Raw genomic sequence first — 24,729 nt, 5'->3', positions numbered from 1 at the left:
CGGCGGCTCACCTGAGACCCCGGCCGGGATCTCCTTCTGCCGCTCCTCCTCCCGCCGCCTCTCGGCGCGGGCACAGCCCCGGCCCGCCGAAGTTCCGCGTCGCGCAGCCGGGCTCCCACCTGCAGCGCCCGGCGGACTCCGGCTGCCGGCACGGCGCGGCTCGGCACGGCACCGCGCGGCCCGCCCCGCCGCAGCCCCATTGGCCCCGCCGCCGCCCCGCCCCGCCTCCGCCCGCCCGGGACCGGGGCCGGGGCCGCCCCCCTGTGCTGGGCTGCCGGGAGCAGGGGTGGTAATGCGGGCTGCCGATTCTTCCTGCTCCACGCACGCAGCGGTCCCGTTCAGGGCTTTTTGTTCTATGCTGCTGGTGTGATGCGGGAAGGGAAAACGATAAAAGCACGTGCACTTCAAACACAGCTGGAGTGCGGGAGCATCACAGAATCGGCTTCTGTTAGAAGGGACCTCAAAGCCACCCAGTCCCACTCCGTGGGTAGGGCTGCCATCCAGCAGCTTAGCTGCCCAGGGCCCCATCCAACCTGGTCTTGAGAGCCTCCAGGAATGGGGCACCACAGCTTCTCTGGGCAGCTGTGCCAGCCAATTTGTCACCTCTAGGGACTCCACAAGTCCTCCTAGAATTGGGAGTACCTTTGGAGGAGTGCTGTCCCTATGGGCAACCCTCAGCCTTTCTGGGGTGGCACACTGGGAAATGTCCTTGGGAAAATAAGCTCAGGGCCAGCTTATCTTAGTCAGAGCAGCCGCAACCCTCTGCCCGCCGTCCTCGGGCTATGTGTGCCCTGCCCCAGTCACTAACACCAGGATTAAGTCTGACCTGCCGAGGCTGGGAGTCACGGCATGGCTGACGTGTCCTTGAGAGAGGCAGCCTGCATCACCGTTTTTAGAAAGCAGAGCAGCCAAAGGAAGCCTGTCACCGCTGCCTTAAGTTAACCTGTGGTGCTAGTTATTGCTGAAATCTGTGTGAAGCCCTGGGTTCAAAGGAGATGACCCCAAGAGGGGCCATGGAATGCCAGCTGCACATGGTGAAGGTTGAAGTTCCAACAAGGAAATTTTTCTTCGACAAGCAAGATAATTTTCTGTGATAAACTGTGCTTAGGTCGGCTGAGTGAGGGATCCTGCAATAAAGGGAGCTGTGTGGCAAGCAGATTTCCTGGTTGTCTGCATTTTTTTTTTTAGTGGGGAACTAGGTACAGTTATCGACTGTTACAGCTTTGCAAACTGATATACAAGGCGCGATGGGTTCCAAGAGCCAGAAGCAGGATCTCATTAAATAGCCTGATTTAATTTTTCTGCTATTTTTGCAAAACATATCAGGAAACTGAAGCCCCCATTGTCACGCTGGAGCCGTGGCCCTGGCTGGGGACCACTGGCTATCTCAGGAGAGCCATGGAATCATAGGAGAAATTTCTTCTTAGGAGGGATGGTGAAGCAGTGGCAAAAGCTGCCCAAGGAGATGGTGGAGTCACCATCCCTGAAGGTGTTCAAGAGCTGTGTAGATGTGGCACTGAGGGACATGGTCAGTGGGCTAGGTGATCTAAAAGGTCTTTTCCAGCCTTGATGATTCTATGATTCTACCACAGAAAAGACCTTGAAAAAACCTCTAAGATCATCTTCTCCTCTAAGATCAGCTAGTCCAACCATCAGCCCATCACCACCATGCATACTAACCCATGTCCTTTATGGATACATCCCATGTCATAATGGGATTCTTATTTCTGATGGAGGCTCTGGGAAAATACAAAACATATAGAAAACATGCTATAAAACGTGTGCTAAGAGGGGAGAACTCCTGGGGCAAACTCTCTCTCTATGTGCAGTGGCAGATGCTGAGGTCAGCCCATTTTATTGGACAAAATGATTGAAGTGCATCGTGTCATTGCTGTGGGAAAAGGCCGTGTGAGTCCCTGTTGGTGAGGCATTAATTAAACAAAGGAACTAATGGCAAGTTCCTAAAATATCTGTTGGAATGATCAGGATGTCTGCCGAGAGTAATCTGACTTTCGGGGCTTCAAGTTGTGCCAAGCCATTGTGTTCATCAGGAAATGAGAGCGTGCTAGGGCAGGTAAAAGATAAATAAATCACACTCACCCTCTTCCAGTACTCCTGCTCATATTTCCAAAGCAACATTTGGGAGGTGGCTTGCATACATTCATTATGTATTTACCTAATAGACTGTAACAGCTCTGAGGTGGATGTTTTTTTTTTTTTTTTTTTTTTTTGCTTCTATTGTGGTTAATGCTTTTAGCACATTGCATAGGAGTCTTTCTTTACTAAAATTACTGTCCTCAGCATCCCTGTCTGAAATTACTGCGCTAAGGATCCTGCACAGAGGCTGCATTAGGGGGATGTTAATCTGATTTACAGGAACCTGGCCTGACAACTCATACTAATAGGTGACATAAAGTTGAAACCCTGCGACGAGGAGGACATTTGTTCCTCCTGTCACGTGGGAGCTCCAGGGGGTTGGCTATGCAAGGTGATGGATGAGGGGAAATATTTACAGCACAGCTCTGCGGGGCCATTTACACCAGAGAGCATCATTATTTCCACACTTATCAGTACTTCTGAACACGGGCTAGCCTCATATATCCAACTTTTTGTGAGCCCTTCATATTATTTGTGTATCAGCTGCATTTTTTTTTTTTTTTTGCTTTAAATGAAACTGATTAATAACTCTTTATCTGCCACTGTTTATTAATGCACAACTAGGGAGACGGAGCCACAGAAGAGGAGCAGTGCAAGGTTGCACTCTGAGGGTGAGCCTAGAGGCGTAGATTTAGGGTTGAAAGAGGGTTCACATCGAAAGGAGGAATGAAAGCACCATGCAAACATTTTCTCTGCCAAAAGATTTTCTGAGTTGCCTCAGCACAAGGGCTGGCAGCACAGGATCCTGCTATCCAAGGAGGTGGTGGAGTCCTTGGAAGTGTTCAGGAAATGAGTGGATGTGATGCTGAGCGACATGGTTAGTGGGCATGGTGGGGATGGTTTGATCTTAGTGGTCTTTTCCAATCTAAATAATTCTATCATTCTATGGTTCTACATGCTCCTTACTGCACAGGACAGGGACAAATAAGTCCCTGACAAGTTTTTGACCTGATAGTTTGAATGCTTACAGCTAAATCAAACAGCATTTGTTTGAAATGCTCACTTTCCAGTAAATGAAACTCTCAGCTGCCAAAACAGCTTTGCACATAGCTGGTCACTTTGAGTCGATGGGTTTTGTTATACAGACCAGGGCTGCAGTTGTTGTAATTTGCCAGTCACTGAGGATGGCTTTAGAATTGGAGCCCATTATTAGCTGAGATTAGAGCTATGCACTGCCTTATTTTTATACTGTCATCAATGTGTGTGGTGTTTAAAAAAAGACAAAATGATGGAAAAAGACAGTGTTCCTGCCCCAGTAAATATATGGTTCCTGGTCTGAAACTGATTTATTGAAATCAATGAGCACTTTATCATTGATTTCCTTGTGCAGCGAGGCCTCTCACAGTGCTTTAAATCTTGACATTTTTTTTCTTGTAAAGCCAAAATGAGACTAACCTGAAGTACCAACATTGAGTAGTTTGATATGATACTTCTCTCCAGAGTCTTCGAGACACTACAGAATTACTTTCATTTAAAATATGTTTATCACATTAACTGCACATGTACAGGCTACTTAAAACAATGCTAAATGCATACTAAGTTCAAAATTCAATTTAGCATTGACAATCATCTTGACCATGTGATATAGCTGGCCATTTAAAACTACCCATGACTGTAATTGGCCACATCATACCAACTGATATTTAAGTTAATCCTACACCATCTTTTCATTCAGTGATAGGAATTTACTTCAGTCATTCTTTTACCATATCGCAGTAAAAATTTTTCACCAATGTCATTTCCTCCTTAAAAATTTGCAAATATTGAAGCCATCATTATGTTACTGTGATTTCCTTATTTCTTGACTGTCTCCTAATTTAGTGAATAATTTCAATGAATTTCAGAATAATAGCAACCTGCCGTATATGTCTATCAAATTGCACACAAAAGCTTCCAGGCTCAGGGGGTTATGAGCACTGGCACAGGGTCTGGCTGGAGGTGAGTTACTAGTGATGTGCTCCAGTACTCAGTACTGGGACCAGTGCTGTTCAACACCTTCATTAATGACCTAGATGATGGGGCAGGATGCAACTTTGCAGCCAGCTGCAAAAAGCTCAGAACTGGAAGTAGTGGCTGGTGCACCAGGGGGTTGTACTGCCATCCAGAGTGACCTGGACGGGCTGAGAAATGGGCTGACAGGAACCTCTACAAAGGGAAGTGCGAACTCCTGTAACTGGAGAGGGACCACCCCAGGTACCTTTACAGGCTGGTGGCCAATCAGTTGGAAACCAGCTCTGTGTAGAAGGACATGGTGGACAATAAGCTGACAATCAGCAAGCAGTGTGCCCTAATAGCAAAGAAGGGCAAAAAGTACCCTTGCTGCGTTAGAAAAGAGTCACAAGCAAGTGGAGGAAAGTGAGCCTTCTCTTCTACTTAGACCTGATGAGGCCACACCTGGAGTCCTTCCCAGTATAGGAGATATATGGACATACTGGATAGAGTCCAGAGAAGAGCCCTGAAGATCATTAAGGGATATGAGCTTCTGAGCTATAAAGAGATGGGGCTGTTCAGCCTGGAGAAGAAACAGCTAAGAGGGATCTCATCAATGTATATAAATATCTGAAGGGAAGGAATGAAGATGAGGGAACCAGGCTCTTTTCAGTAGTGCCAAATGTCAGGATGAAAGGAAATGAACACAACTTAGAACACATGAAATTCTATCTATCTGAACACAGAAAAAAAAAGAAAGAAAGAAAAAAAACAAAACACTTTTTACAGTGTTAATGGTCAAACACTGGCACTGGTTGCTTAGTTTCCTCTCTGAAGATATTCATATGCTATTTGGACATAGTCCTGGGCACCCTGCTCTGGCCCTGCTTAGGCAGGGGTTGGACCAGAGGTGCCTTCCAACTTCACCTATTCTGGGATTCTCTGACTAATTCAGATGCCCGAGAGTGCAGCACTCTTCCCCCTTCTCAAGGAGAAAAATGCAAAATACTCCACTGACATTTTGTTTTCTGACTTTGATGGAAGAAAATACGTTACACATCATTAACAACATGCCATCGTATTAAAACCATATTATGCTTGTAACATAGAGAATATCTTGTCATCTGTTGCACCAAATTTATGTCTGCGTTAATCGAAAAGATTAAATAAATCCACATAGATCTCCCAATTAGTGATGTCAAGTAGGTATATTTTTTAGTTTAAGATAAAAAAAATTCTGTTCCAGTATTGAGATGAAACACATACACCACCATTAAGACAAATCAGACAATTTCAAATCAGAAAGCTATGTCAAGGTGAAAGAGATGTCAGTAGCACAGATTGGTCATTCTGTCATTTAAAGGCTCATCATTCCCTACTGAAAATGCAGTGAAAGCAGGGAAACATCTGTCCTTAGTCTAGTTGGCCTGAATATGCAAGAGGCCTTTGCTGCAGTTTGTCGCATTGGACAACGCTGGTGGCTGTCTGCATGTGTGAAGTCTAGATGACTGCAGACCACACTGAAGTGGAAGGGCATCTGATTGTCTCTCAAACAAAATGAAAGAGAAATGCATTTTCTCTTTCATTTGCTTAGTAGTAATTGAAACAATACGAGCCACCGCCCAAGGTAAAACACAATAATATGGAGTCTGGGTATGGAGCTCAGCTATGTGACTAGAGGGGTTTTGCTGGAAATTGGTTGCAAAAACAGGAAACAGGGCATTGATTTGGTTGAAGCTCTGCATTAGAGCTGGAAAGAAGCATAAAGTGAGCAGGCAGCCAGATGGACAGTGTGTGTGTGGCCCCAAAAGGTAGCCAAGAATATACAGCTCTTTTCTTTCCAACCCTGAAAAGCCAGGGAAAGATCTCACAAAGAAGACAGCTTGTAACTCTATGGTCCTTCTGTGTTTGGAAGAGATTAATATTTTTTATTTTAACAACCAGATTTTGTCTGACTTATAAGAAAAATTTCTACTTGAAGCAGCACGAGAACTCTCTGAAGCTCAGCTTACTTCAAGGAATGCTCTCATTTAACTGTAACATCATATAACCTACAGTTCTTAAATCATTCATCCATAAGGCTGTGTAGAGCCCCATCCTGCCATCAATTAGAACACTTCTTGCAAAACAGTATGAAAAAGATGTCTATTACAGCCTTGGAGCTATCCAGCTTCTCCCACAAAGTTACGAAACCTTTCTTCCTTTAGGGATAAACAGTAAAGCAACATCAAATTTGTATGAATAACTCTTTCAACTGCTTAAATTCCAGCCTGATGAATTCTTTAAGCTGCTCTCATTTCTTTAATGTACCAATCTTCCATACCTGCTATTTCAGTGCAAACAATAGATCATGCCATGCTACAATTGTTTCTCATTTCTTGCCATGTATTTTGAAGATTCCTAATGCGATAGCTCTTTCCAAATGGTAAGATGCTAGTCAACTGTCTTTTACATTGTTCTCTACGTGAGGTTTTACTTCTGGATACTTTGTGGTGTGAAAGAAATGTGCTGACAAAAAGCCTTCTTGCCTAACTTAACTGCTCTGTCTACTCACGGTTCTTGTTGAACTGAGAATTTGTAGCAATGAGTAATCTTTCACGGACTACTGCTTTTTTCTTGCCAACTCCTCATCTTTAAATGTGATGCTATTTGAGTACAGAGCTATCCAGATGTGTGTCACAGCTTGATTTCCTGGGGCTGTCTGTAGAAATGCTTCAAGAGAAGCTTCAATGCGTTCTACCCCTGTGACATGATGAATTCCTTCAGGATGCTGTGCCATACTGTAGCAGCAAAGCTAGCTATTACATTTTCCTTAAATATGCCCATTTTAAGTCTGAGAAAGAGCTATCATCCCTTGTGAACATGTTTATGAAGCTCAAAGAAAATGTTATTCATAAAATTTAACAGAATATTTTTTAATTTGATCACACAAATTGCAATTCTGTCATCTGAGCTGTTTGTAATTTGTTCTTTTCCACTGATACAGTAGAATTAGCTCCAATCTGAAGGTGAAAATCCTTGCACACATTTCTATGCCAACACTCATAGAAGTCTAGCAATGCAAAGAAACTGAAATGTACACTGTAATCCTCTGAATGAACAGGTGTCTCACAGTTAAACATATGAATATTTATTCAGAATATCTATGTGGAGTATCCCCTATCACTAACCCATTGCAATGCTAAGGACATGGATATCCAAAGACTCTTTGAATTGTTTGAGTTGGAAGGGACCCTTAAAGGTCATCTAGTCCAACCCCACTGCAATGAACAGGGACATCTACAGCAGATCAGGTTGCTCAGAGCCCCTTTAGCCTGACCTTGAGTGTCTCCAGGGATACAGTATCCACCACCTATCTGGGAAACCTGTTCCAGTTTCTCACTATTCTTATAATAAAAAGTTTTTTCTTTATATCCAACCTAGATATCTTTTAGTTCAAAATCATTTCCCCCTGTCCTATCACAACAGACCCTGATGAAGTGCCTGTCCCCTTCTTTCTTACAGCCTCCCCTTTAGATATAGAAAGGTCACTATCAGGTCACCCCAGAGCCTTCTCTTCTCCAGGCTGAACAGCTTCAGCTCTTTCAGCCCATCTGATGGGCTGAATGATCAAAAAAAATGATCATTGGATCATTTTTGTGGCCCTTCTCTGGATGCACTCCAACAGTGCACCATTGTGCCTCCCTCATTTTTCAAGCACCTGATGTGAGGACACAGAGGGAAATCTTGTGGAAGAGCTGAGGTGGGAAGCATTCCCAGACCTCAGATGTGAGAGGTAAGCCTTGAATATTTTGCTTTTCCTTCTTTTTTTTTTTCTTCTTCTTTTTTCTTTCTTTCAATGTGCCATGGCAAGGCTTACAATTACACCTCTCTATAGCATCTGTACGTGTGTTTTAGCTCTGCTGCAGGAACTCAAACCCAGTGAAGAACTCACACCTTTCCTTGACCCTGGGACAGAACGTCCACTGATGAGCTGGGCCAGGAGTCAACACTCAGCTTGGCCCTGCCTCAGTCAGAGTTAGCACTGCAGTGTGGGTGCTGGGAATGTCCGCTGCCAGGGCTGCCTCGGGGCTGGTTTGTCCTGCTTTGGGTACATCGAAATCAGAGCTGCCTTCTTTCTTTTAAAGCTTAGGTTTTTGTCATGTGCAAAATAAATATGACCAAAACAAAAACATTCTGAGGATCAGAAAAGGAGCTTCTTGATAGTCATTATATTTTGAGTATATAATTTCCCTATGGCACTTACTGTTATAGCTACTGTAACAACCCCAGGATCCCCTATCCTAAGTGTTTTTACAGCACTTATCATGAATGAGTTACAAAAGGAGCATTGCATATACTGGAGATTGATAGTCTGCTGAATGTACTGTACTGCACAGGTGTTATCTCCCATCTAAAAGATTTACACATGTTTTTGGACAACACTGTTCTTAACTGCCCAACTGATTTCATATTTTGGGGAGAAAGAGATAGATCTCCTGACAGCTGAAAACATTTTTACAAAAGCGAGTGGTTTAAGTGTCAGTAAAAAAAATCCAGAAAATGAGTCCAGCCTCTTCACGTTAATGACTGAAAGACAGAAGGTAGTAACTCCTTATTGAGGTAATGTTTGTCTTGTGTGAGCATCGGTGTGGAAACTTCTTAAAATTTAATTTTAAATTTTAAGTAAAGGGATCAAAACTAATGATTAAAACAGGGCGAGTAAGCTTCTTACACTTTATAAAAAGAAAGAGATTATTAACATTCATGAAGGTCCTATTTAGAAAACAAAAGACTTCAAGTGAACCGAAGGAGGAAGTAGGTCCTGCAAACAATAGGCAACTCATTAGCAAATACAGAACAGTATCAATTAGGCTCAATGACTACAAATATATTTGCATATCTGACATACTAAAATCATGCAATTACAGAAGCTGGATGGGTCTAAGTTCAGTTCTTCTATGACACCAGTAGCATCTATATTACTCATCTGATGAAAAAATTTTCTGCAACTAATACCATAAACTTTCAAGTGTTTCTGGAAAGACAATGGGTCCATAAGCAAAAGGTACAGCTTTTGAAACTTGGCCCTACAGAGGACAAGCATTCACTTTACAAATGATTTCTAACCTGAGCATTAATATAGAGATTAGGTGTAAATAAAAAGCAAGCATGCAGCAACACTCTGCCTGTAAATAATGTGCTTTTTGTGAGCGAGGCTGAATGATTATCACTTATGACTGTCCATATGAAGAGAAATAGGATTGTATCCTGGGATATTAACAGTGCAGGAAGGATCTTAAAAGGACCTTATAAACAGGGAGACTGACACAAGTAGTGTGATAGTGATCGGAAAATTGGGCATGTTTTGAAACTAAAACAGGACAGATTTAGTTTAAATATAAGGTAAAAATTCTTGGCACAGGCTGGCACAGCTGTTCAGAGAAGCTGTGGTGCCCCATCCCTGCAGGCACTCAAGGCCAGGTTGGATGGAGCCCTGGGCAGCTGAGCTGCTGGGTGGCAGCCCTGCCCATGGCACGGGGTGGGACAAGGTGGGCTTTGAGGTCCCTTCCAACCCAAACCATTCTGTGGTTCTATGATTCTATGATTCCTTGACTTCAGAGTGGTGTTAATATAAAGACTAAAAAAATATGTGAAGTTCCTAACGAATAAAAATTAGTGCACGTTTTCATGTAAGTATCATTTTAATCAAAGTTGTAACCCTTCCTATGACTTACGTACAGTATTTTGTTCCACCATACTATATCATGGCCTACAGGAGATGTAATCTAGCATACCATCTTTTATTTGCAGTGGTTAAGATCTGTTTTGTCAGTCTGTTTTTCACAAAATAATTTGTGTATTAAAGGTTGTTCAAAGCTGCTTCCCACCACACCTATCTACACTTATCATATGTAACATATGATGGAGTCTCAGGTCATGGAGAACCTGAAATTTGTCTTGGTCCATCTGGAAAAATAGATATAAAATCTTATAAGTGTGATAAGCACTTTCAGAAGAAGGTCAGCCGTGTGTTTTATGAGTTGCCATTTCTTTGATAAATCTGCAGCTGTGCCAGTTCAGTGGAATTTCTGTGCCTTCAAAATTGATATTACTGTTGGATTTGTCACTTGGCATTTATACTTTGTCCTTTTAGCTCGATAAGAGAATCGTTCACATTTTTGTTATTTACAAAACTGTTTTTACTATGTATCACATTCTTTAGAAAAATTGCATGCAGTTTTAGTCCTTGAGCACCCTGTCTAGTAAAGCATCTAAAAGAACAAAATCTCTTTGAAAAATAACCATTAAGTGTTCCTCTGAATAAGAATTTTATTGACTAAAATTTCGTTATTTATAAAGCTAATGAAGCGGGTTACTGGAGTAGGATTGTGATTTTCATTCAAACTAATCACAAGATAGAATGAAAATGGCTGATGAGTATTAACTACCAAAGGTTACCATGATGAAAGATGATGGCTGAGAAACATTTCAATCAGTTTGATAGTGCTGAGGAACTTTTCCCGCACTGAAGATGGATTGATAATACTATGAATTGCTCTATCCAAGAGAGGATAACTTTGCCCAAGTGTGGTGTACAAAGTTTCAATTTGTATTACATTAAAACATCCTTCACCCATTCCAGAAGCTTGTAGGAATTGCATCACTTTTATTCATTATCCTTTCTGAATTAAACCACTATCCAGAGAACAAATCCAATGGAATACCTTTATCATAGAATAGCAATGATTTTACAGTAGAAGCACAAGCAAAAGTTAAACTTTAAAACAAGTTTTCCTGTTGCAGAAATGTTGGGGTTTTTTTTCTGACAAATGAAAACACTTTTGCCTGAACTCCATAATGGAAAAAAAATAAATCAATAGCATTCATTGGCAAAGCCTTTTTGTCTATTAACAGGGAAGAAATGACACAGAATTAAAGATTTGACAGTATAAACTCAATATTCTCAATATCAGGATTCTATAATCAAAATCCTGGATTTATAACCTCAGTCCTCCAAACATTTCTATAGAAAATGCTATCAAAAGACAATATGATTAAAAATTAGGAGTTTACTATCCATTTTTGTCTGTTCCTTGGTTTAAAACTGTATTCTGGCCTAGAAAGCATTACCATTCCAGAATGAAAAAAGTGCTCTGGGACTGCAGATATAATCTGTTTCATCTTGCTTACAGGCAAGAAACCATCAGCTAATCTAAAATATATTTCAAATTTTGTTCCAGTCTGTGCCTGGCTGATGTGGCTGATACAGATGCTAACGGCCCAGCTCAGACTTGAGAGAGGTGGATATAATGTTGTCAGATTCCAACACAATTTCACCCACTGTACCCCAAGCCCAAATATGGGTCTCATGAATATTAATCCTGATGAGAACCATAAAGACTCCAAGGTATCAGATGTAGGTGGGTTTTTTTTCCATAGGGGTGCAGTTTGTTTGGACAATGCATTATGGTTTTTCAAGACTTTTCTCAATGTTGCAGAAATTGCTTGGCAAAAACTAAATATATGCTTCAGACCATCTCCCATATGGGCATTACAGGAGGGAAAGTTTCTGTGTTCCCACATAAGCATTTTGGACATATAGAGATAAGCAATGTTTTCAAAAACTGTGTGCACCTCCAGCAAAATTGAAAACTCTATCTTCTACAGTTAATAAGCAAACAGTGTATCTGGGTAACTCTTACCAGAATGGCGATGACTCCTATGTTTGTTTCTTATCTAAATATATTTTCTGAAAAGAAATAGGACCATTCTTCCTAGCTGAGATTAATTCCACCTTGCAAAAATGATAATAAAATAGGGCTTCATAGGAAATAAAAATGAATTAATAATGTGAAGAAAATACATGTGAATTCTCTTTGTTAGCTGTTCAGGCACATAGCATGAGGTACAGGATGAGTTTCTGTTCCTTAGCTGTTACAAAGACTACTGTTTTTTTTCTTTTCCAAAATGGCTCTCTATGAATATTGCGCAATAGTTACTTAAGAATGTTATTTCCTTAAGAATTCCCACCATTGAACTTTTGTACTGTCTAGAAACACAATCACGACGTTTTCAAAACCCAAACTTGTTAAATTGCCTAACAAACAACCATTGAATTTCCTCATCTTTCCTCTCTTTTATTTACCTTTCCTTTTGCTAAAGTCTGTCTCAATCAATTGAACTCTTGCAGATGGACCTTTTGCACTGCACTGCACTGCACTGTTGGTCTCAGCGTAACTCTAGAGTCTGCAGTTATCTTCAAGTGGCTTCAGCTAACAGGCTGGCACTTAAAAGAGGTAAACGTGACATAGCTACTTTTTGGCCAGCATTTTTGTCTCCTTGCAAAATAAATGATGCAGATACCATCCCAGTTTCTCTATTTTCTACAACTAAGCAATTAAAAAAAAAAAATCTATTTTAAACAACTTTGCAAATATGCATTATATATCCTACCTATTTTATATAAATGTTTATTCGCATGGAAAGGAAGAAACATTGGCAAAAAAAAGAATTACCTTTTTAAGATGCTGAACAAAATAGAATTACAATAATGTGCATAGATGGGAGAGAAAGAACACATTCATTTTGTGTTTTAATGAATTAACCATTTGCAGAAATACTTTATTAGAACAAATGATACACCAAATAACCCAAGCTTTGTTGCTTATAAATCTTCACATGCTTTGCAGTGAAAATAGTTTTCAAAATGGAAGCATTCTTGTGCTACATATGCAAAATTTTAGCTTAGCAAAGGAACTCTTGAAGTCTACAAACCCTTTTTACTTTAGCAAAGACCTCTACCATTGATTTCATACCCTTTTTATGGATGAAAACATTATTCAGAATGGAGAAATATTTTCACTGAAATCTCTTCTCAAATGATAAGCCATTCATTTGTTTTCTTTGCAAGGAGGATGATTTCAAATAAAGAACCTTTATTATAAGTCAGATATGCTGGTACTGACAGCCTTGGATGTTGTTTTTAAGTGTTTTGTTGGATCTACAGCACAGCAGTTTCTACCACTGAGGACTTCTAAGATCCTGGCTCATCAAAATGTATTTATTCAACTCAGCTCATCCATTCAGCTCCAGTTCAGGCCTCTTCTTCAGAGAAGGAGAACTTCACTGAAGAGTCAGAGGATACAGGAACAAAGAGAGGGGTTTTATTTGTTTGTTTGTAGTTTTCCTTTGTGAGATTCCCCCAGGACTAAAAAAGAAAATAGTTCACAGTCTGGTAAGAACAGAACAGCAAAAGTATGTGCAGCATGGCACACAATAAAGTATTACTGATTTGGAAAACGGGAAATACTGTACTCCCAGCCAGCACCATCCTCTAAGAGCCACAGCTGGCTCCAGAGACTAAGATTCCCCTCACCTCTGGAGACTTCTTCCCTGAAGAGCTCTGGTAGGCTGATGCAAAACAGATCTGGCCCTCTACGGGATATCTGATTATTTTTCCCATTTCTTCCTCTATGGCTTGGTAGACTTTTAATACTACTTCAAAATGAGTCCCAGTGACAATGTTCATATCCCAGTCAATTTGTATTTATTTTACAAGCATGTTTTCTTTAATCATGGCAAGGATCAGACCGCTAATTCTGTCTTTCTGGATGGATGTGGTGAGACCACACATACTCTCAGTTCTGAGCTGTGGCATACTGGAAAGAGATCAGAAGGAAGAGCAAGAACAAAATATCATTAAAAATGCAATGCGATTCCAATTTGAATCCTTCTTATATGGTTTCTCCCCAGGCTTTCAAATTTCAGGATCTAAGGCTCTGTATATCTATCAGTCCTTATTTTCACTAATTTACTGTCCCCAAAGTTATGACAAAGCTACATCCAAAGAGCTCTCAGAAAGCTACTGGAGGTGGCCCAAAGTAATCAGTAGCACACACTATACTTCTTGGTTACGAATCAGTAAAACGAGAAAAGGACATCTTGTTCTGATAAGCTCAAGTCAATAAAAGGCCTCTATGGAGGATGTAGCAAGAGAAGTACAGTATGCCAGTTTTATTAGGGAATAACACTGATGGGAAATAATCTCTGTTAAAGTGCTCATTGATTTGTTATTTCTAAAACCACAACTAGGATCTATTTCGACTGCAAAGTGGGTACTTGTCCAAACTACACTTTCCCTATTTCAAGCAAATCGGCAAACTGGTGAAGTTTGGCAGTGCTACACAGAGGTACTGTCTTCCATTTTAAAGGGAATTCCAATTTGAATTGTAATCTTATATAGAAATGATTCTGTGAAGAAACTTGAGTTTTCTAACTTGAAACTACAAAGCATTCAATTTGATTCCGACAGCAGCGATATTGTCTAAAGGAAAAACAGATTGTGGTAAGTACTCCTGTCTTGACATCAAAAGCTCTCTTTTATCTGCTTTTCCAAGATGGCATCACTGTTGATCCATGTATTTCACTAACATGAGTCTCATCTCAACATGCAGAAATAAAACATGTTGGGAGATGTGGTTGTTCAGTTTCCACCACCAGCAGTCTTGGCTGCTCCCTTTAGGTTTGCCTCTCCTATTGACCAACATCACATTTAGCAGCAAAAGTGCCTGGGACTGAGTTCCACTGGTGGCACGGCCAGAACTGCTCAGCCCCTGGCCACAGGCATGTTCAGAAGCTGTTTGGGTGCTTGGCCTCAGCCACAAGACTTGGTTTGGCATAGGAGCTGCTGTGCATGGTCCATGCTTTGGTCACTGCAACAGAGCCCAGGGCCATGCACTACAGGATTTGCACAATACCCTAGTCCTCACCAGACCCACTGATTCTATTAATACTGTATATCTTTACTGTATTTGGGCATTTCTTACTCTTCCTGTTCCCCTTCCCACAATATTTCTGGTGGCATTTGCAGTTGGCTATTAAGTTCTGCTGGTCTTTTGATGGACTTCAGGCCTCCTGCTTGCTGTACTACTCTCAAGCTGCCAGTCTGTCATGTTCTCAAGCTTTCATTTACTTCAGTTGCTTAATCATAACAGTGCAACTTCTTCGGGCCTTCCTATCTTTCCTTAAACTGTCATTAAGAAGAAAAAATATCAAGTCTGTTTTTCACTTAACTTCTCCACATTGGAGTGCTTACTGGGAGATTATTCAATGCAATTTTCTCCTTGTATATCTGTAACTGAAAGTGTTTAAGTTTATTACTCCTACTGATCAAGACTAAGTCAGAAAGTTCAACCTTTATTTGAAAGGACCAATTGATTCTGGTATTCAGGGAAAGCTTCTTTAGCCTCAGCTCAGAAAGGCTTTGGATAGATGGTGAAATAAATCACAAGGTTATTTGCTAGTTTTTAACAGGCCATTTACTTCAGGTGAAATGACACAGCATATGTGACAGTCAGGGAAAAGTGCTTACACCAAGGAACTGACAGCTACTGTCTGCTATTCTTCTAACAAATATTTACCTTTATGTCTTGCATGATATTTGTAGCCAACATCTTTGTTACCAGCTCCTCAATAAACTAGAATGAGACTGTCTGAAATGCCATGGCAGATCCAGATAAATGTGATCAAGAACGTCTTATTGTATCAAACAGAATATAAAAATGAATATTAAAATCATTATTATATTGAATTAAATGAATGCTAGTCCCTACAAAGAATTCCTTGTGAATATTTTTCAGGACTAGATTTCATGTACTTTTCCCAAACTGTTCCTTTCCAAGATGTGTTCCAGATTTTTGGACTGACAAGACTGAATTACCTTATAACCTAAGAATTTTGAGAAGGAATCTGGAGGTGTCAGTGTCTGAGCAGAGGACAAGCAATGCATCTGGCTCATAGTGAAAACTGTGGGAGGTGCTTTGGGAATGTAATAAGAACACATTAGCTGGATGTTTCTGCTTGAGTATTCAGTAACAAAATATTTAATGATGCTGACATTTAAATTGTGATAATTAGATTTCCTAGTTAGCATCACATTGAGAAGAATGGGAGCAGCATATATTGCTCAGAGCTGCTATTTCAGACTGTCTGCAAACTCTGATTGGCAACAATGACCTGCTTCATAATCTATTTATATATGGGTTTTATTTTGTTTTTAATGAAAGCTTAGTGTCTGGATCACAGTTCTGTAGCATTATGTGGCTCTGTGAGGATGAGAATCACAAAATGCCTGTTTTCAGCCAAGCTCAGAGCTCCACTGCTGAAGTAACCCCAGAACTCACTGACTCTGCAATACTGGTCTGCAAACACGGCCATGAAGCCATTCATTTAGAGTGAAGGCTCATCTAAATGTTTTAGAAAATACACCAGAGATTTGAGCAGAAAACATTTTCTTTGCAAAAAGATTGCAGGAGAAGCCAAGCAAGTTTTTGCCTTCACTGATTCTCCAAGATGTTTGTTCCCTGCCCACGCCAGGTTCACTTCACCAAGTAGCATGGAGAGCAGCACCCACCATGGCACAGACCAGCAGTCTCCAGCTGACAGACGGTTTTGCTGACTGTTTCAGTAAATTCAGGGAAATGATCCATGTGAACATCTTCCGCCAGATGAGCTTTTTCCCCTGTTGTTTTGGTGACAGAACAGCTTTTGAGAGTGCAATTAGGAAAGAATCTATTGTCCTCTCCACTTTCAGAAGTACTGCCACTTTCTCACCTTCTTCTTTCTCCTTTTGGCAGGAATCGATCGCACCATTCATGGTTTCTTTTGGCCCACATCATGAATGATTTCAGTTTGGCTGTTTTCAGTGGGACTTTGGGGAAGGCAGCTCATCCTCTGAAGTTCTGCCTGTAGCTGGCTTGCTCCACAGCACTGGGAGGAGCCCATCACCCTGGTACATGTGTAATAAAGGTTGGGTTGCAGGGTTGAGTGAAGGAGGAAAATAGATATCAAAGAAGAACAATAAGGTAGGAAAAAAGGGAAGCTGAAAGAGAAAGCACAGAGACAGAGGATCTCTAACACTACTTCTGTCCAGATCCCAGGAGGATATCCACCCTTCTGCTATCAGGCAGTATCTAAGAAATTCAATACTAACGTGTGAATCTCACCTTCCCTCGTTGTCAAACAGCTGGCTCACAGTCTGGTGCTACCCCCCATTGCTCCTGTAGCAAAAGAGATCAGAAAGCAAAGATGTATGCTGCACTTGTAAGGATAAACAATAATGTTGCTTAGTATTGAAGTTCAAATGATGCATGCCTCTTTTTTGAAGGAGTCGTGAATCTCTTAGAATAACCCCAAATTATTATTTTATTAAAGAGGAGACGAGAGGGCACTAAAAGAAAGAAGAAAGAAAAAAGGAAAAAGAAAAAGAAAAAAGAAAAAAAAAAAGGAAAAAGAAATAAAAGAAATAAAAGAAGAAATTAAAAAAAATGAAAAAAAAAACAAACAAACAGAAAAACAAACAAACAAAAAAAGCTGTGGAATAAGCACTCAAAGTTTAGGAAATATATCCAGAATTGACAGAGACTCTGTACAGTCCTTCTGTGTGTGCTCACTACGAGCCTTTAATTAAATGATCATGTGATATTTTATCCACCAGACCTTTGGCTGATTCCATGCACAGGGTGAATATAGCTCTTGCAACGAGTCTTGACAATTTTTGCAGCTCTTGTAAAGCATATTTCTGTAGCAGGCATTTTATTTTGCTCTACAGTAATTAAATGGATTTACTGAGCTGTAGTAAGGTAACAGGGAAACTGTGGGGAAGAGCAGAAGGGAGGGATGAATTGAATAGTAACTGATCATTCATAAAATTCTTATAGTGACAGCCTGTACTGGATTTCTGGATGAGGCCAAACGGCCTCATCTCTGCTTTACTGTTACCGTGTAATTCAGACATTTATGTGGACTATCTGGCTTATGTATAGTTAGGGGTGAATGCTTCCTTGGAGGAAGCATTAAGATGGTATTTTGATCTATATTACTGACTGTTTTCAAGAAATTTTCAAGACCTTAATAATGCATAATTTTTGATTTGCTGTCAAACATGGCCACTGGGAAGTATGAGAGACAAGAGACCAACTTACCCAGCCCATATGCTCATTCCCATACTCAGTCACTCATGTGTGAGCACTCAAACCCCATTTTGTCTGGCCAAACAGATTCCCTTCATATGTGGGACTTACCAAGATCCTAAACAGAGTGTTCTTTCCATCACCCACAGCACTATGCTGCTCAGAAAGGTTTGCCCCCTGCATTGATGAAGCCTGATCCTCAGCACCACCTCTCCAAATGGAAAGCACCCAGCCAGGTCTGCAAGGAAGGGAGGCACCAGCAGGCAGCCTGCAAAGCTGTGATGGACGAGCTTCATCAGCTAGCCAGTCTTTAAAAACCAGTGCACTTCTTCATCAGAAAGGATGCCTCTGACCATCCACATACCCTCCAGCTTAAAGTATCTGCAAACAGTCAATTTGTTCACAGTATGGAAGCTTATCATCAAACAACTAATTCAGCTTTCCTCCACTGGGAGAATAAATTCTATTTACTTACCTGTTATCAGTAACAATAGCTGCCTTATAAGAATGAAACAGAACATGATTGATTAGTTCTTTCTGCAGCTCTTAGAAGATCCAAGGTTATTTTTGTCATTCATCATGCCACATCCATACAAGCATGATTTTTTTCAAAATACCAGTGCAGCTATCATGGTAACAGAGTGGTTTATTCAGCGATGTGTTAGGCATTAGTAGCTGTTTTTCTCCCATCTTCACTGTAATATGCAATAAGATTTCTAAAGCTACCATATGCCTTACAGCTTTTCTCCCATACCTTATTTAGACAGAAAAACCTGTTGCTTTCTGTATAAATTTCAGTGTCTAGAAATAAGCTGCAATCCTCTGACTAAAACTGGAGCTCAGATACATTTCTTTGCTAGAAAGAAAGATGTTAAGTAGAGTCTTTATTTATTTATCTATGTATTTATTTATTTCCTTGTTGTTTATCTGCATGGGTAAGCAGTGGATTTTCTCTCCACTTTTGCTGAAAAGCCTCTTGTCATGGCATAGGCATTTTCTTCTCCCCTTAGCCTTCTCTTATACGAGATGCAGTTGATCAAGACAGGGCCAACAGAGCTGCAGTCCTGCCCTTGCTTATTTACTTGCTATTACAGTCTGTCTGTCGTTCTACAACAGGCAGTATAATTTCACATTTGCAACAGGTGGCAAAGCAAATGCAATCCAGACAGACACTCACCTGACACAGCAGCTGTGGCTCTGCCTCCTTTGGGACACTCCATGAAAACATCAATACACTGCCAAGTCATGATTTTTTTTCTAAAAACTCTCTATAAGCTTGGACAAGACATCCATCTCCCTTGCCCTGACTCCAACCTTTCTTCTCATCCACTTGGCATTTTCACACACTCCTATGAGATTTGAAGCCAATGCTCCACTCTTAGGATTTGGGAGGTTGCACTCCCTGCTGAAGATAATGGTAGCTTCTCCTTCAGCAGAATGGAGAAGGTGAGTTCTTTTTTCCCTAAGCAAAGCTTATGGAGGTAGTGGGCTCTATGGGGGTTATTTTTAGCATGATCATGTCCATACTGTGTGGCATCTCATGTGGAGAAGGAAGACCCATGGGGACTGTTCTTTCCTTGCATGAAGAACAACTACTGCTATTGTAGAGAAGAGGTGGGTGCCCGATGTGACTGTCACATTAAGAAAAACAAAAGGCAGAGAGAGAAATGAATATATGAATATGAATGAACTTCACTGAAATGAAATGAGGCCCGGCTCTGTTTTCAGTTGAACTAATGTTAAAATCATTTTTAAATGGCTTAATTTTATCAAGAGAAAGTAGAAACTGGTAAGTCTGAGGGGAAAATGAACAAAATGCAACAGAGAAGAAAACTTACCACTGAACTGGATCCAGCCCACTTTGCCACAATCCATGCACACAACCCTGCAACTGTCAGATCAGAACTTCTGAGTTCCAGGAGCAGCCCTGTTCAAGGACATGCATTGCACACCGATGTCTTCACCTGTGCTGCCCTCAGCACTGCATGTAACATAAAACATGTGTTGTATTTTCAAGATTGAGCCCTTAGTCGGTCATCCCTAATGAAATGATTTGCTTTTTGCAGCACTGACAGTCCCTGAGCCAAGGGAAACCTCTGTTTTGAAGGGACTCCAGGGTATTGCTCTGACATAATAAAATAATTGGCTGTAATGGGAAAAGCTGAAGGAGATTATGCCTAAAGAACTGTCAAGAGCACAGAATAAATACTCTGAAGAAAAACAGAAAATACTCCTTTAATTACTTTTCACAGTCAGAATTTTTGGCATTTCTGTTTGAATTTGTAAGCAGACATATTTTAAGGAAACTTTTATTATGTTCCTTCTTTTAAAAAATCCTTTCCTTTAAACCTATAAAAACGTAGAAAGATGTATTAGGTCATCTAAGAAAAATTAAATAATTTGTCTTGCAACTGCTTGACTTACAAGAAAATGCAATAAATCTCAGTGTGGAAATGTTGTCCCAGCCTTATACTGCCTGAGCAGCTTATACTGGAGATATAACATGTTTTTGCTTTGAGTAACAAAAGACCATTGGCACTGTCATATTGGTGATCCTTTACTGAGGAAAAATCAACCCTTAGCTTTTAGTAACGATTTACATTTTGCTGCAATTTTTTTTAGCAGTGTCTTTAGTTCTGAATCACACGTGTTGAGAAATATGAATGAAATTTTCACTGCTTTACTGTTTAGTTCTTTTTTTTGCTTGTTTTCTGTAAATAAAAGTGACCTAGCATCTCTCATACAAATACTGCTGTGCATATTCCTGGATCTGTAGCTTTAGTACAGTGACGATGAAAAGTAGCTACAAAAGCAAAGCTAATACTACAATGTAAAGGGCTGTCCCAACTGATGTTAAAGGTGTTTAAACATTCACTTTGGAAACGCAGCCCTAACAGGATTTTCCTTGCAATGGAGTAAGAACGTACATGAGAATAAATTGAGCAACAAACAGGAGTTAGATACACCATTTTCATGTCCGTAAGTAATAGAGACCCTCCACCTGTAACCACATTTGGCTCCAGTTGCCAAACTGCGTATGCTAGGGGCTTTTACCTTCTGGAAGTTGCAATCCTTTTCTGCCAAATTTATGCTTTATGGCTATGTTTTTATGAAATCATTTATTAGAGAGCTTTGGGCCAAAATCCAGAGCATTTCCAGATTGGTGTGGATTGCCAAGAACAATTGGAGATAAAAATAGATTGGATAACACTTTCAATGCAGGAGAAACTAAAACCTGTAAACTCTTTTTTAATCATAAGGTCCTTGATCTGAGAGCTGAGTGATATATATTCCAATTCTAATTAACTCTTAGCTTTTTTGTCTGCTTTATTCATTCCTGAACAGATTTCTATCATTCGCCTGTGCTGTTTAATATAATGGGCCTGATTCTCACAAATAGGTTTTTGTCCCCTTCTGACAGTGAGCAAAATTGGCAAGAAGAGGTTACACTCCATTTTCATGCTCCTTATACGCTTTTGGAGCAAGGCCTGAGTCCATTATATGTGGACTCCATTATGTGATAATAAGAGCAACTTTGCATTTTAAGAGGAAACAGACATATTCCTTGCACTGAAGCCTTGTAAGCACAACTTGGACTCTTGCACCAGTTTGACTACAGTAAGCAAGACAGATAAACAGTGTCTACAAAGAGAATCACTAGAAGACTATGTTTATCCTCCTGGCTTAGTTAACTTCTGCCAGCAGTCAGTATAACACATTTCTCAGTCTCCCAAGAGGAGAGCTGCATCCTTTTTCTATTATTTCATGCTAGTAGCAACAGCCTGAAATATGAAGGTCACTGACTCTCCAAATATTCTCACTTCAGTGTGACTATTCACATTAGGCTGATTCAAGTGTGTAACCACAACCTCATAAATGAGGATCATCTTTGAGACAAAATTAGATCCTTTTGACTACTACTTAAATGACCCTCTGGATTCTCAATTAATTTACACAGAATAAAGGGAGGTTAATCTTAGGCTTTGGGTTAATGATGTATTCCTTGGAGTATGCTCAGGCCAGTCACTATCAGTGTCATTATAACAACAGACGCTGAAGCTTTGTCTTATAGAGCATCTATTCACATGTTCTCGGATTTTCTTGAAGGGGAGCTTGGATTCAGATTGCAGATTTAAGCTGGCATCTAATTTGGTGCCAAGATAATATGTATCTTGCACATCATCAAGACAGATAAAGGATACCACTGAAATGAGTCTTTAGAGACACTCACAAGCATGGATGCTAATGAGATAATCCACTGCCTAAAAATCTCTCTCAAATCAATTGACTTGACATGTTTCCAAACTTAAAAAAAATGATTTATTTTATACCTTGCTTATTAACCAGCTCCACTCCACTGTGGCCTGCTAATAATCATCAGTAAGGGAAACAAATTCAGAGGATGAAGAAAATGATGAAGTATAATGAAGAAAGCTGTATGCTGCTCTATGTTAGCACAGCCCATCGACACACTACCTATAGCAGTTCAAACAGAGTCAATAGAAGCATTGGCTCTGGTGTCTGTGCATCATTTACTGGTGGAGAGTACTTCCTTGCTGTTGTTTGTAGTGAAATGCATAAGGCAAAGTGGTACATTGAATGGGGGACTGGAGATAAGCTAAGAGAATGCTTGTTGCCTGCAACTAATCTGTGGGATGGCAGTGTTTAAAGCATGGATAAATGCTAACTGAGCAGGGAAAAAAATGCAGTATCTGAAAAGACATTGCATATTTTCTCATTAGCCACAGAATATATGTCTCACAGTATTCAGTACAGTGGCAGTCATAATCATATTCAGTACAGCACGTGATTGTTTCATGTGTTTGATTTTCTGTTATCTTTAATTAGCAGCAATTCTGTCTTTTTGTACATTAAATGAGTTTAGTTTAAGAATTCTAATTCTGAAAGTCTCTCAAAAATTAACAGAAAGGGGAAAATACATTCATAATTAACTAATTTTTTAGATTACAATAAGCTATTATGCAGAACAGAACAAATGTGTGAAGGCAAGTGATTAAACTGCATAGTGTTCCCCAAAGTGTACCACTTTACCCTGCCTTTTCTGTTTCAGAAAGACATATATCTTGTCTCTTTCATGTGCACAGCTTTCCTTTCCTTCAGCCACAGTCATTTTGTTTCAGTGGAGATGATTCCTGAGCTTCAGCCACCCAATCAGAGGAAGAACAGGACCACAGTCACTCATGCTTCAGATCATCATTTTCAAAAGCTACAGTGACTGGAAGATTTTCTGTCACTAATATAGCAATGGGTGTAATCTTCCAGGAGACATTTCACTCTTCCACAGCCTCGCCTGGAATCCTCTATGAAAGGAAACAGGCTTATATATATTGCTAAAACATCTTGAGCAGCCTTTGATACTTCAAAGTGTCGATGTACTCGGTGCAATGTGGACTAGATAGCACTTTAAAAGCTACTGTACAGTGAGGATCATGCCAGTTGGGAGACAGGAGCAATTCTTCCAAAACAGATGTCAAAACTGACACAGCAACTGGTCTCTCAGACACTTCTGCTGTGTACATTCACTGCCGAGTTTCGTCAACTCGCCACAGGGCAATGATCAGCATACTTGCAATTCAATACATGTGTTTGCAGCTCTTTCATGATATATTACAAAACTACTGCCGTGAAGCCAAAAGGACACGTGAATGTAATTTCTTTTTCCACAAAGCATTTGCTGTGTTCTTAGAAAGGTTAACCCGCCTTAGTAAACTGTACAAACATTATTTCATTTTTATTGACATTCTTTTCAGACCATGAAATGACTTGAGTTTTAATCTATTTTCTTTTTTATACACAAAGGAGCAGACTAATTTAATAAGCTCCTCACACGCAGGTAGCTCAAAAACATATTTTCCAAAGCTCTTTCTTGAAGTTGAAAAGGGGGAATGGAAAATGGTGGGTAACACAGAAGAAGTTATTGTTGAGATAAAAACAGTTATATATAGGGCAGATATTAGAGCTTTTTTAGTTTTTATTCCAAATCATGCCTAGAGACTGTGGCATGACTCTGACATAGGTCACTTAGAAAGTGAATAGTAGGGTTCCATTGCTTGGTTGGCTTCTCTTGCTACATTTTTTCACAAAAAACGTATATGGCGGCTGTAGGTTTGGTATCAGGTCCCATGTGATGTTTCCCTAAAAGATGTTTCCTCCCACAGGAACGTCTTGTGCCAAACCAGTGCAGTGAGCTGTGTTCTTCCCCCATGTGCAGCAACGGACTTCTGGCAAACTGGTCTGTACCAAGGCACTACTATTGAATACTCCAATCTCTGACAACAAAAATATTGCAGAAATGGGGGGCATCATGATCCAGCTCATAGCAACATATACTTTACTGATGATTTCACCCTGTATTTTTTGGTGAGGGAATGATTCAGGGGTGACCAGGCCACAGGTGCTGCTTCCTAATTCAGTAAAATATTTGAACATATGTGTAAGTAGTGCTGTTTTGCTCCACAGAAGTAGATTTGGCTGTGTTCATGTACTTGGGTTTCAAAGTTCATGAAATTGGTTCACAGAACAAAATTATAAAGAACTCATATTGATTATAAAGGCTATGTAGATTAAGAAAACAATGGCACACAGTATTAGACAGCTGATGCCTGGTACTTAAAAGGAAAAAATATCTGTAGTTCAGACTGTCCTACTGTGAGCCTATAGAGACTCCAGC

Source organism: Meleagris gallopavo, chromosome 3, assembly GCF_905368555.1.
Source record: "Meleagris gallopavo chromosome 3, MGAL_WU_HG_1.1, whole genome shotgun sequence".
NCBI classification, from domain to species: Eukaryota; Metazoa; Chordata; class Aves; order Galliformes; family Phasianidae; genus Meleagris; species Meleagris gallopavo.
Note: the sequence above shows the minus strand (reverse complement) of the source record.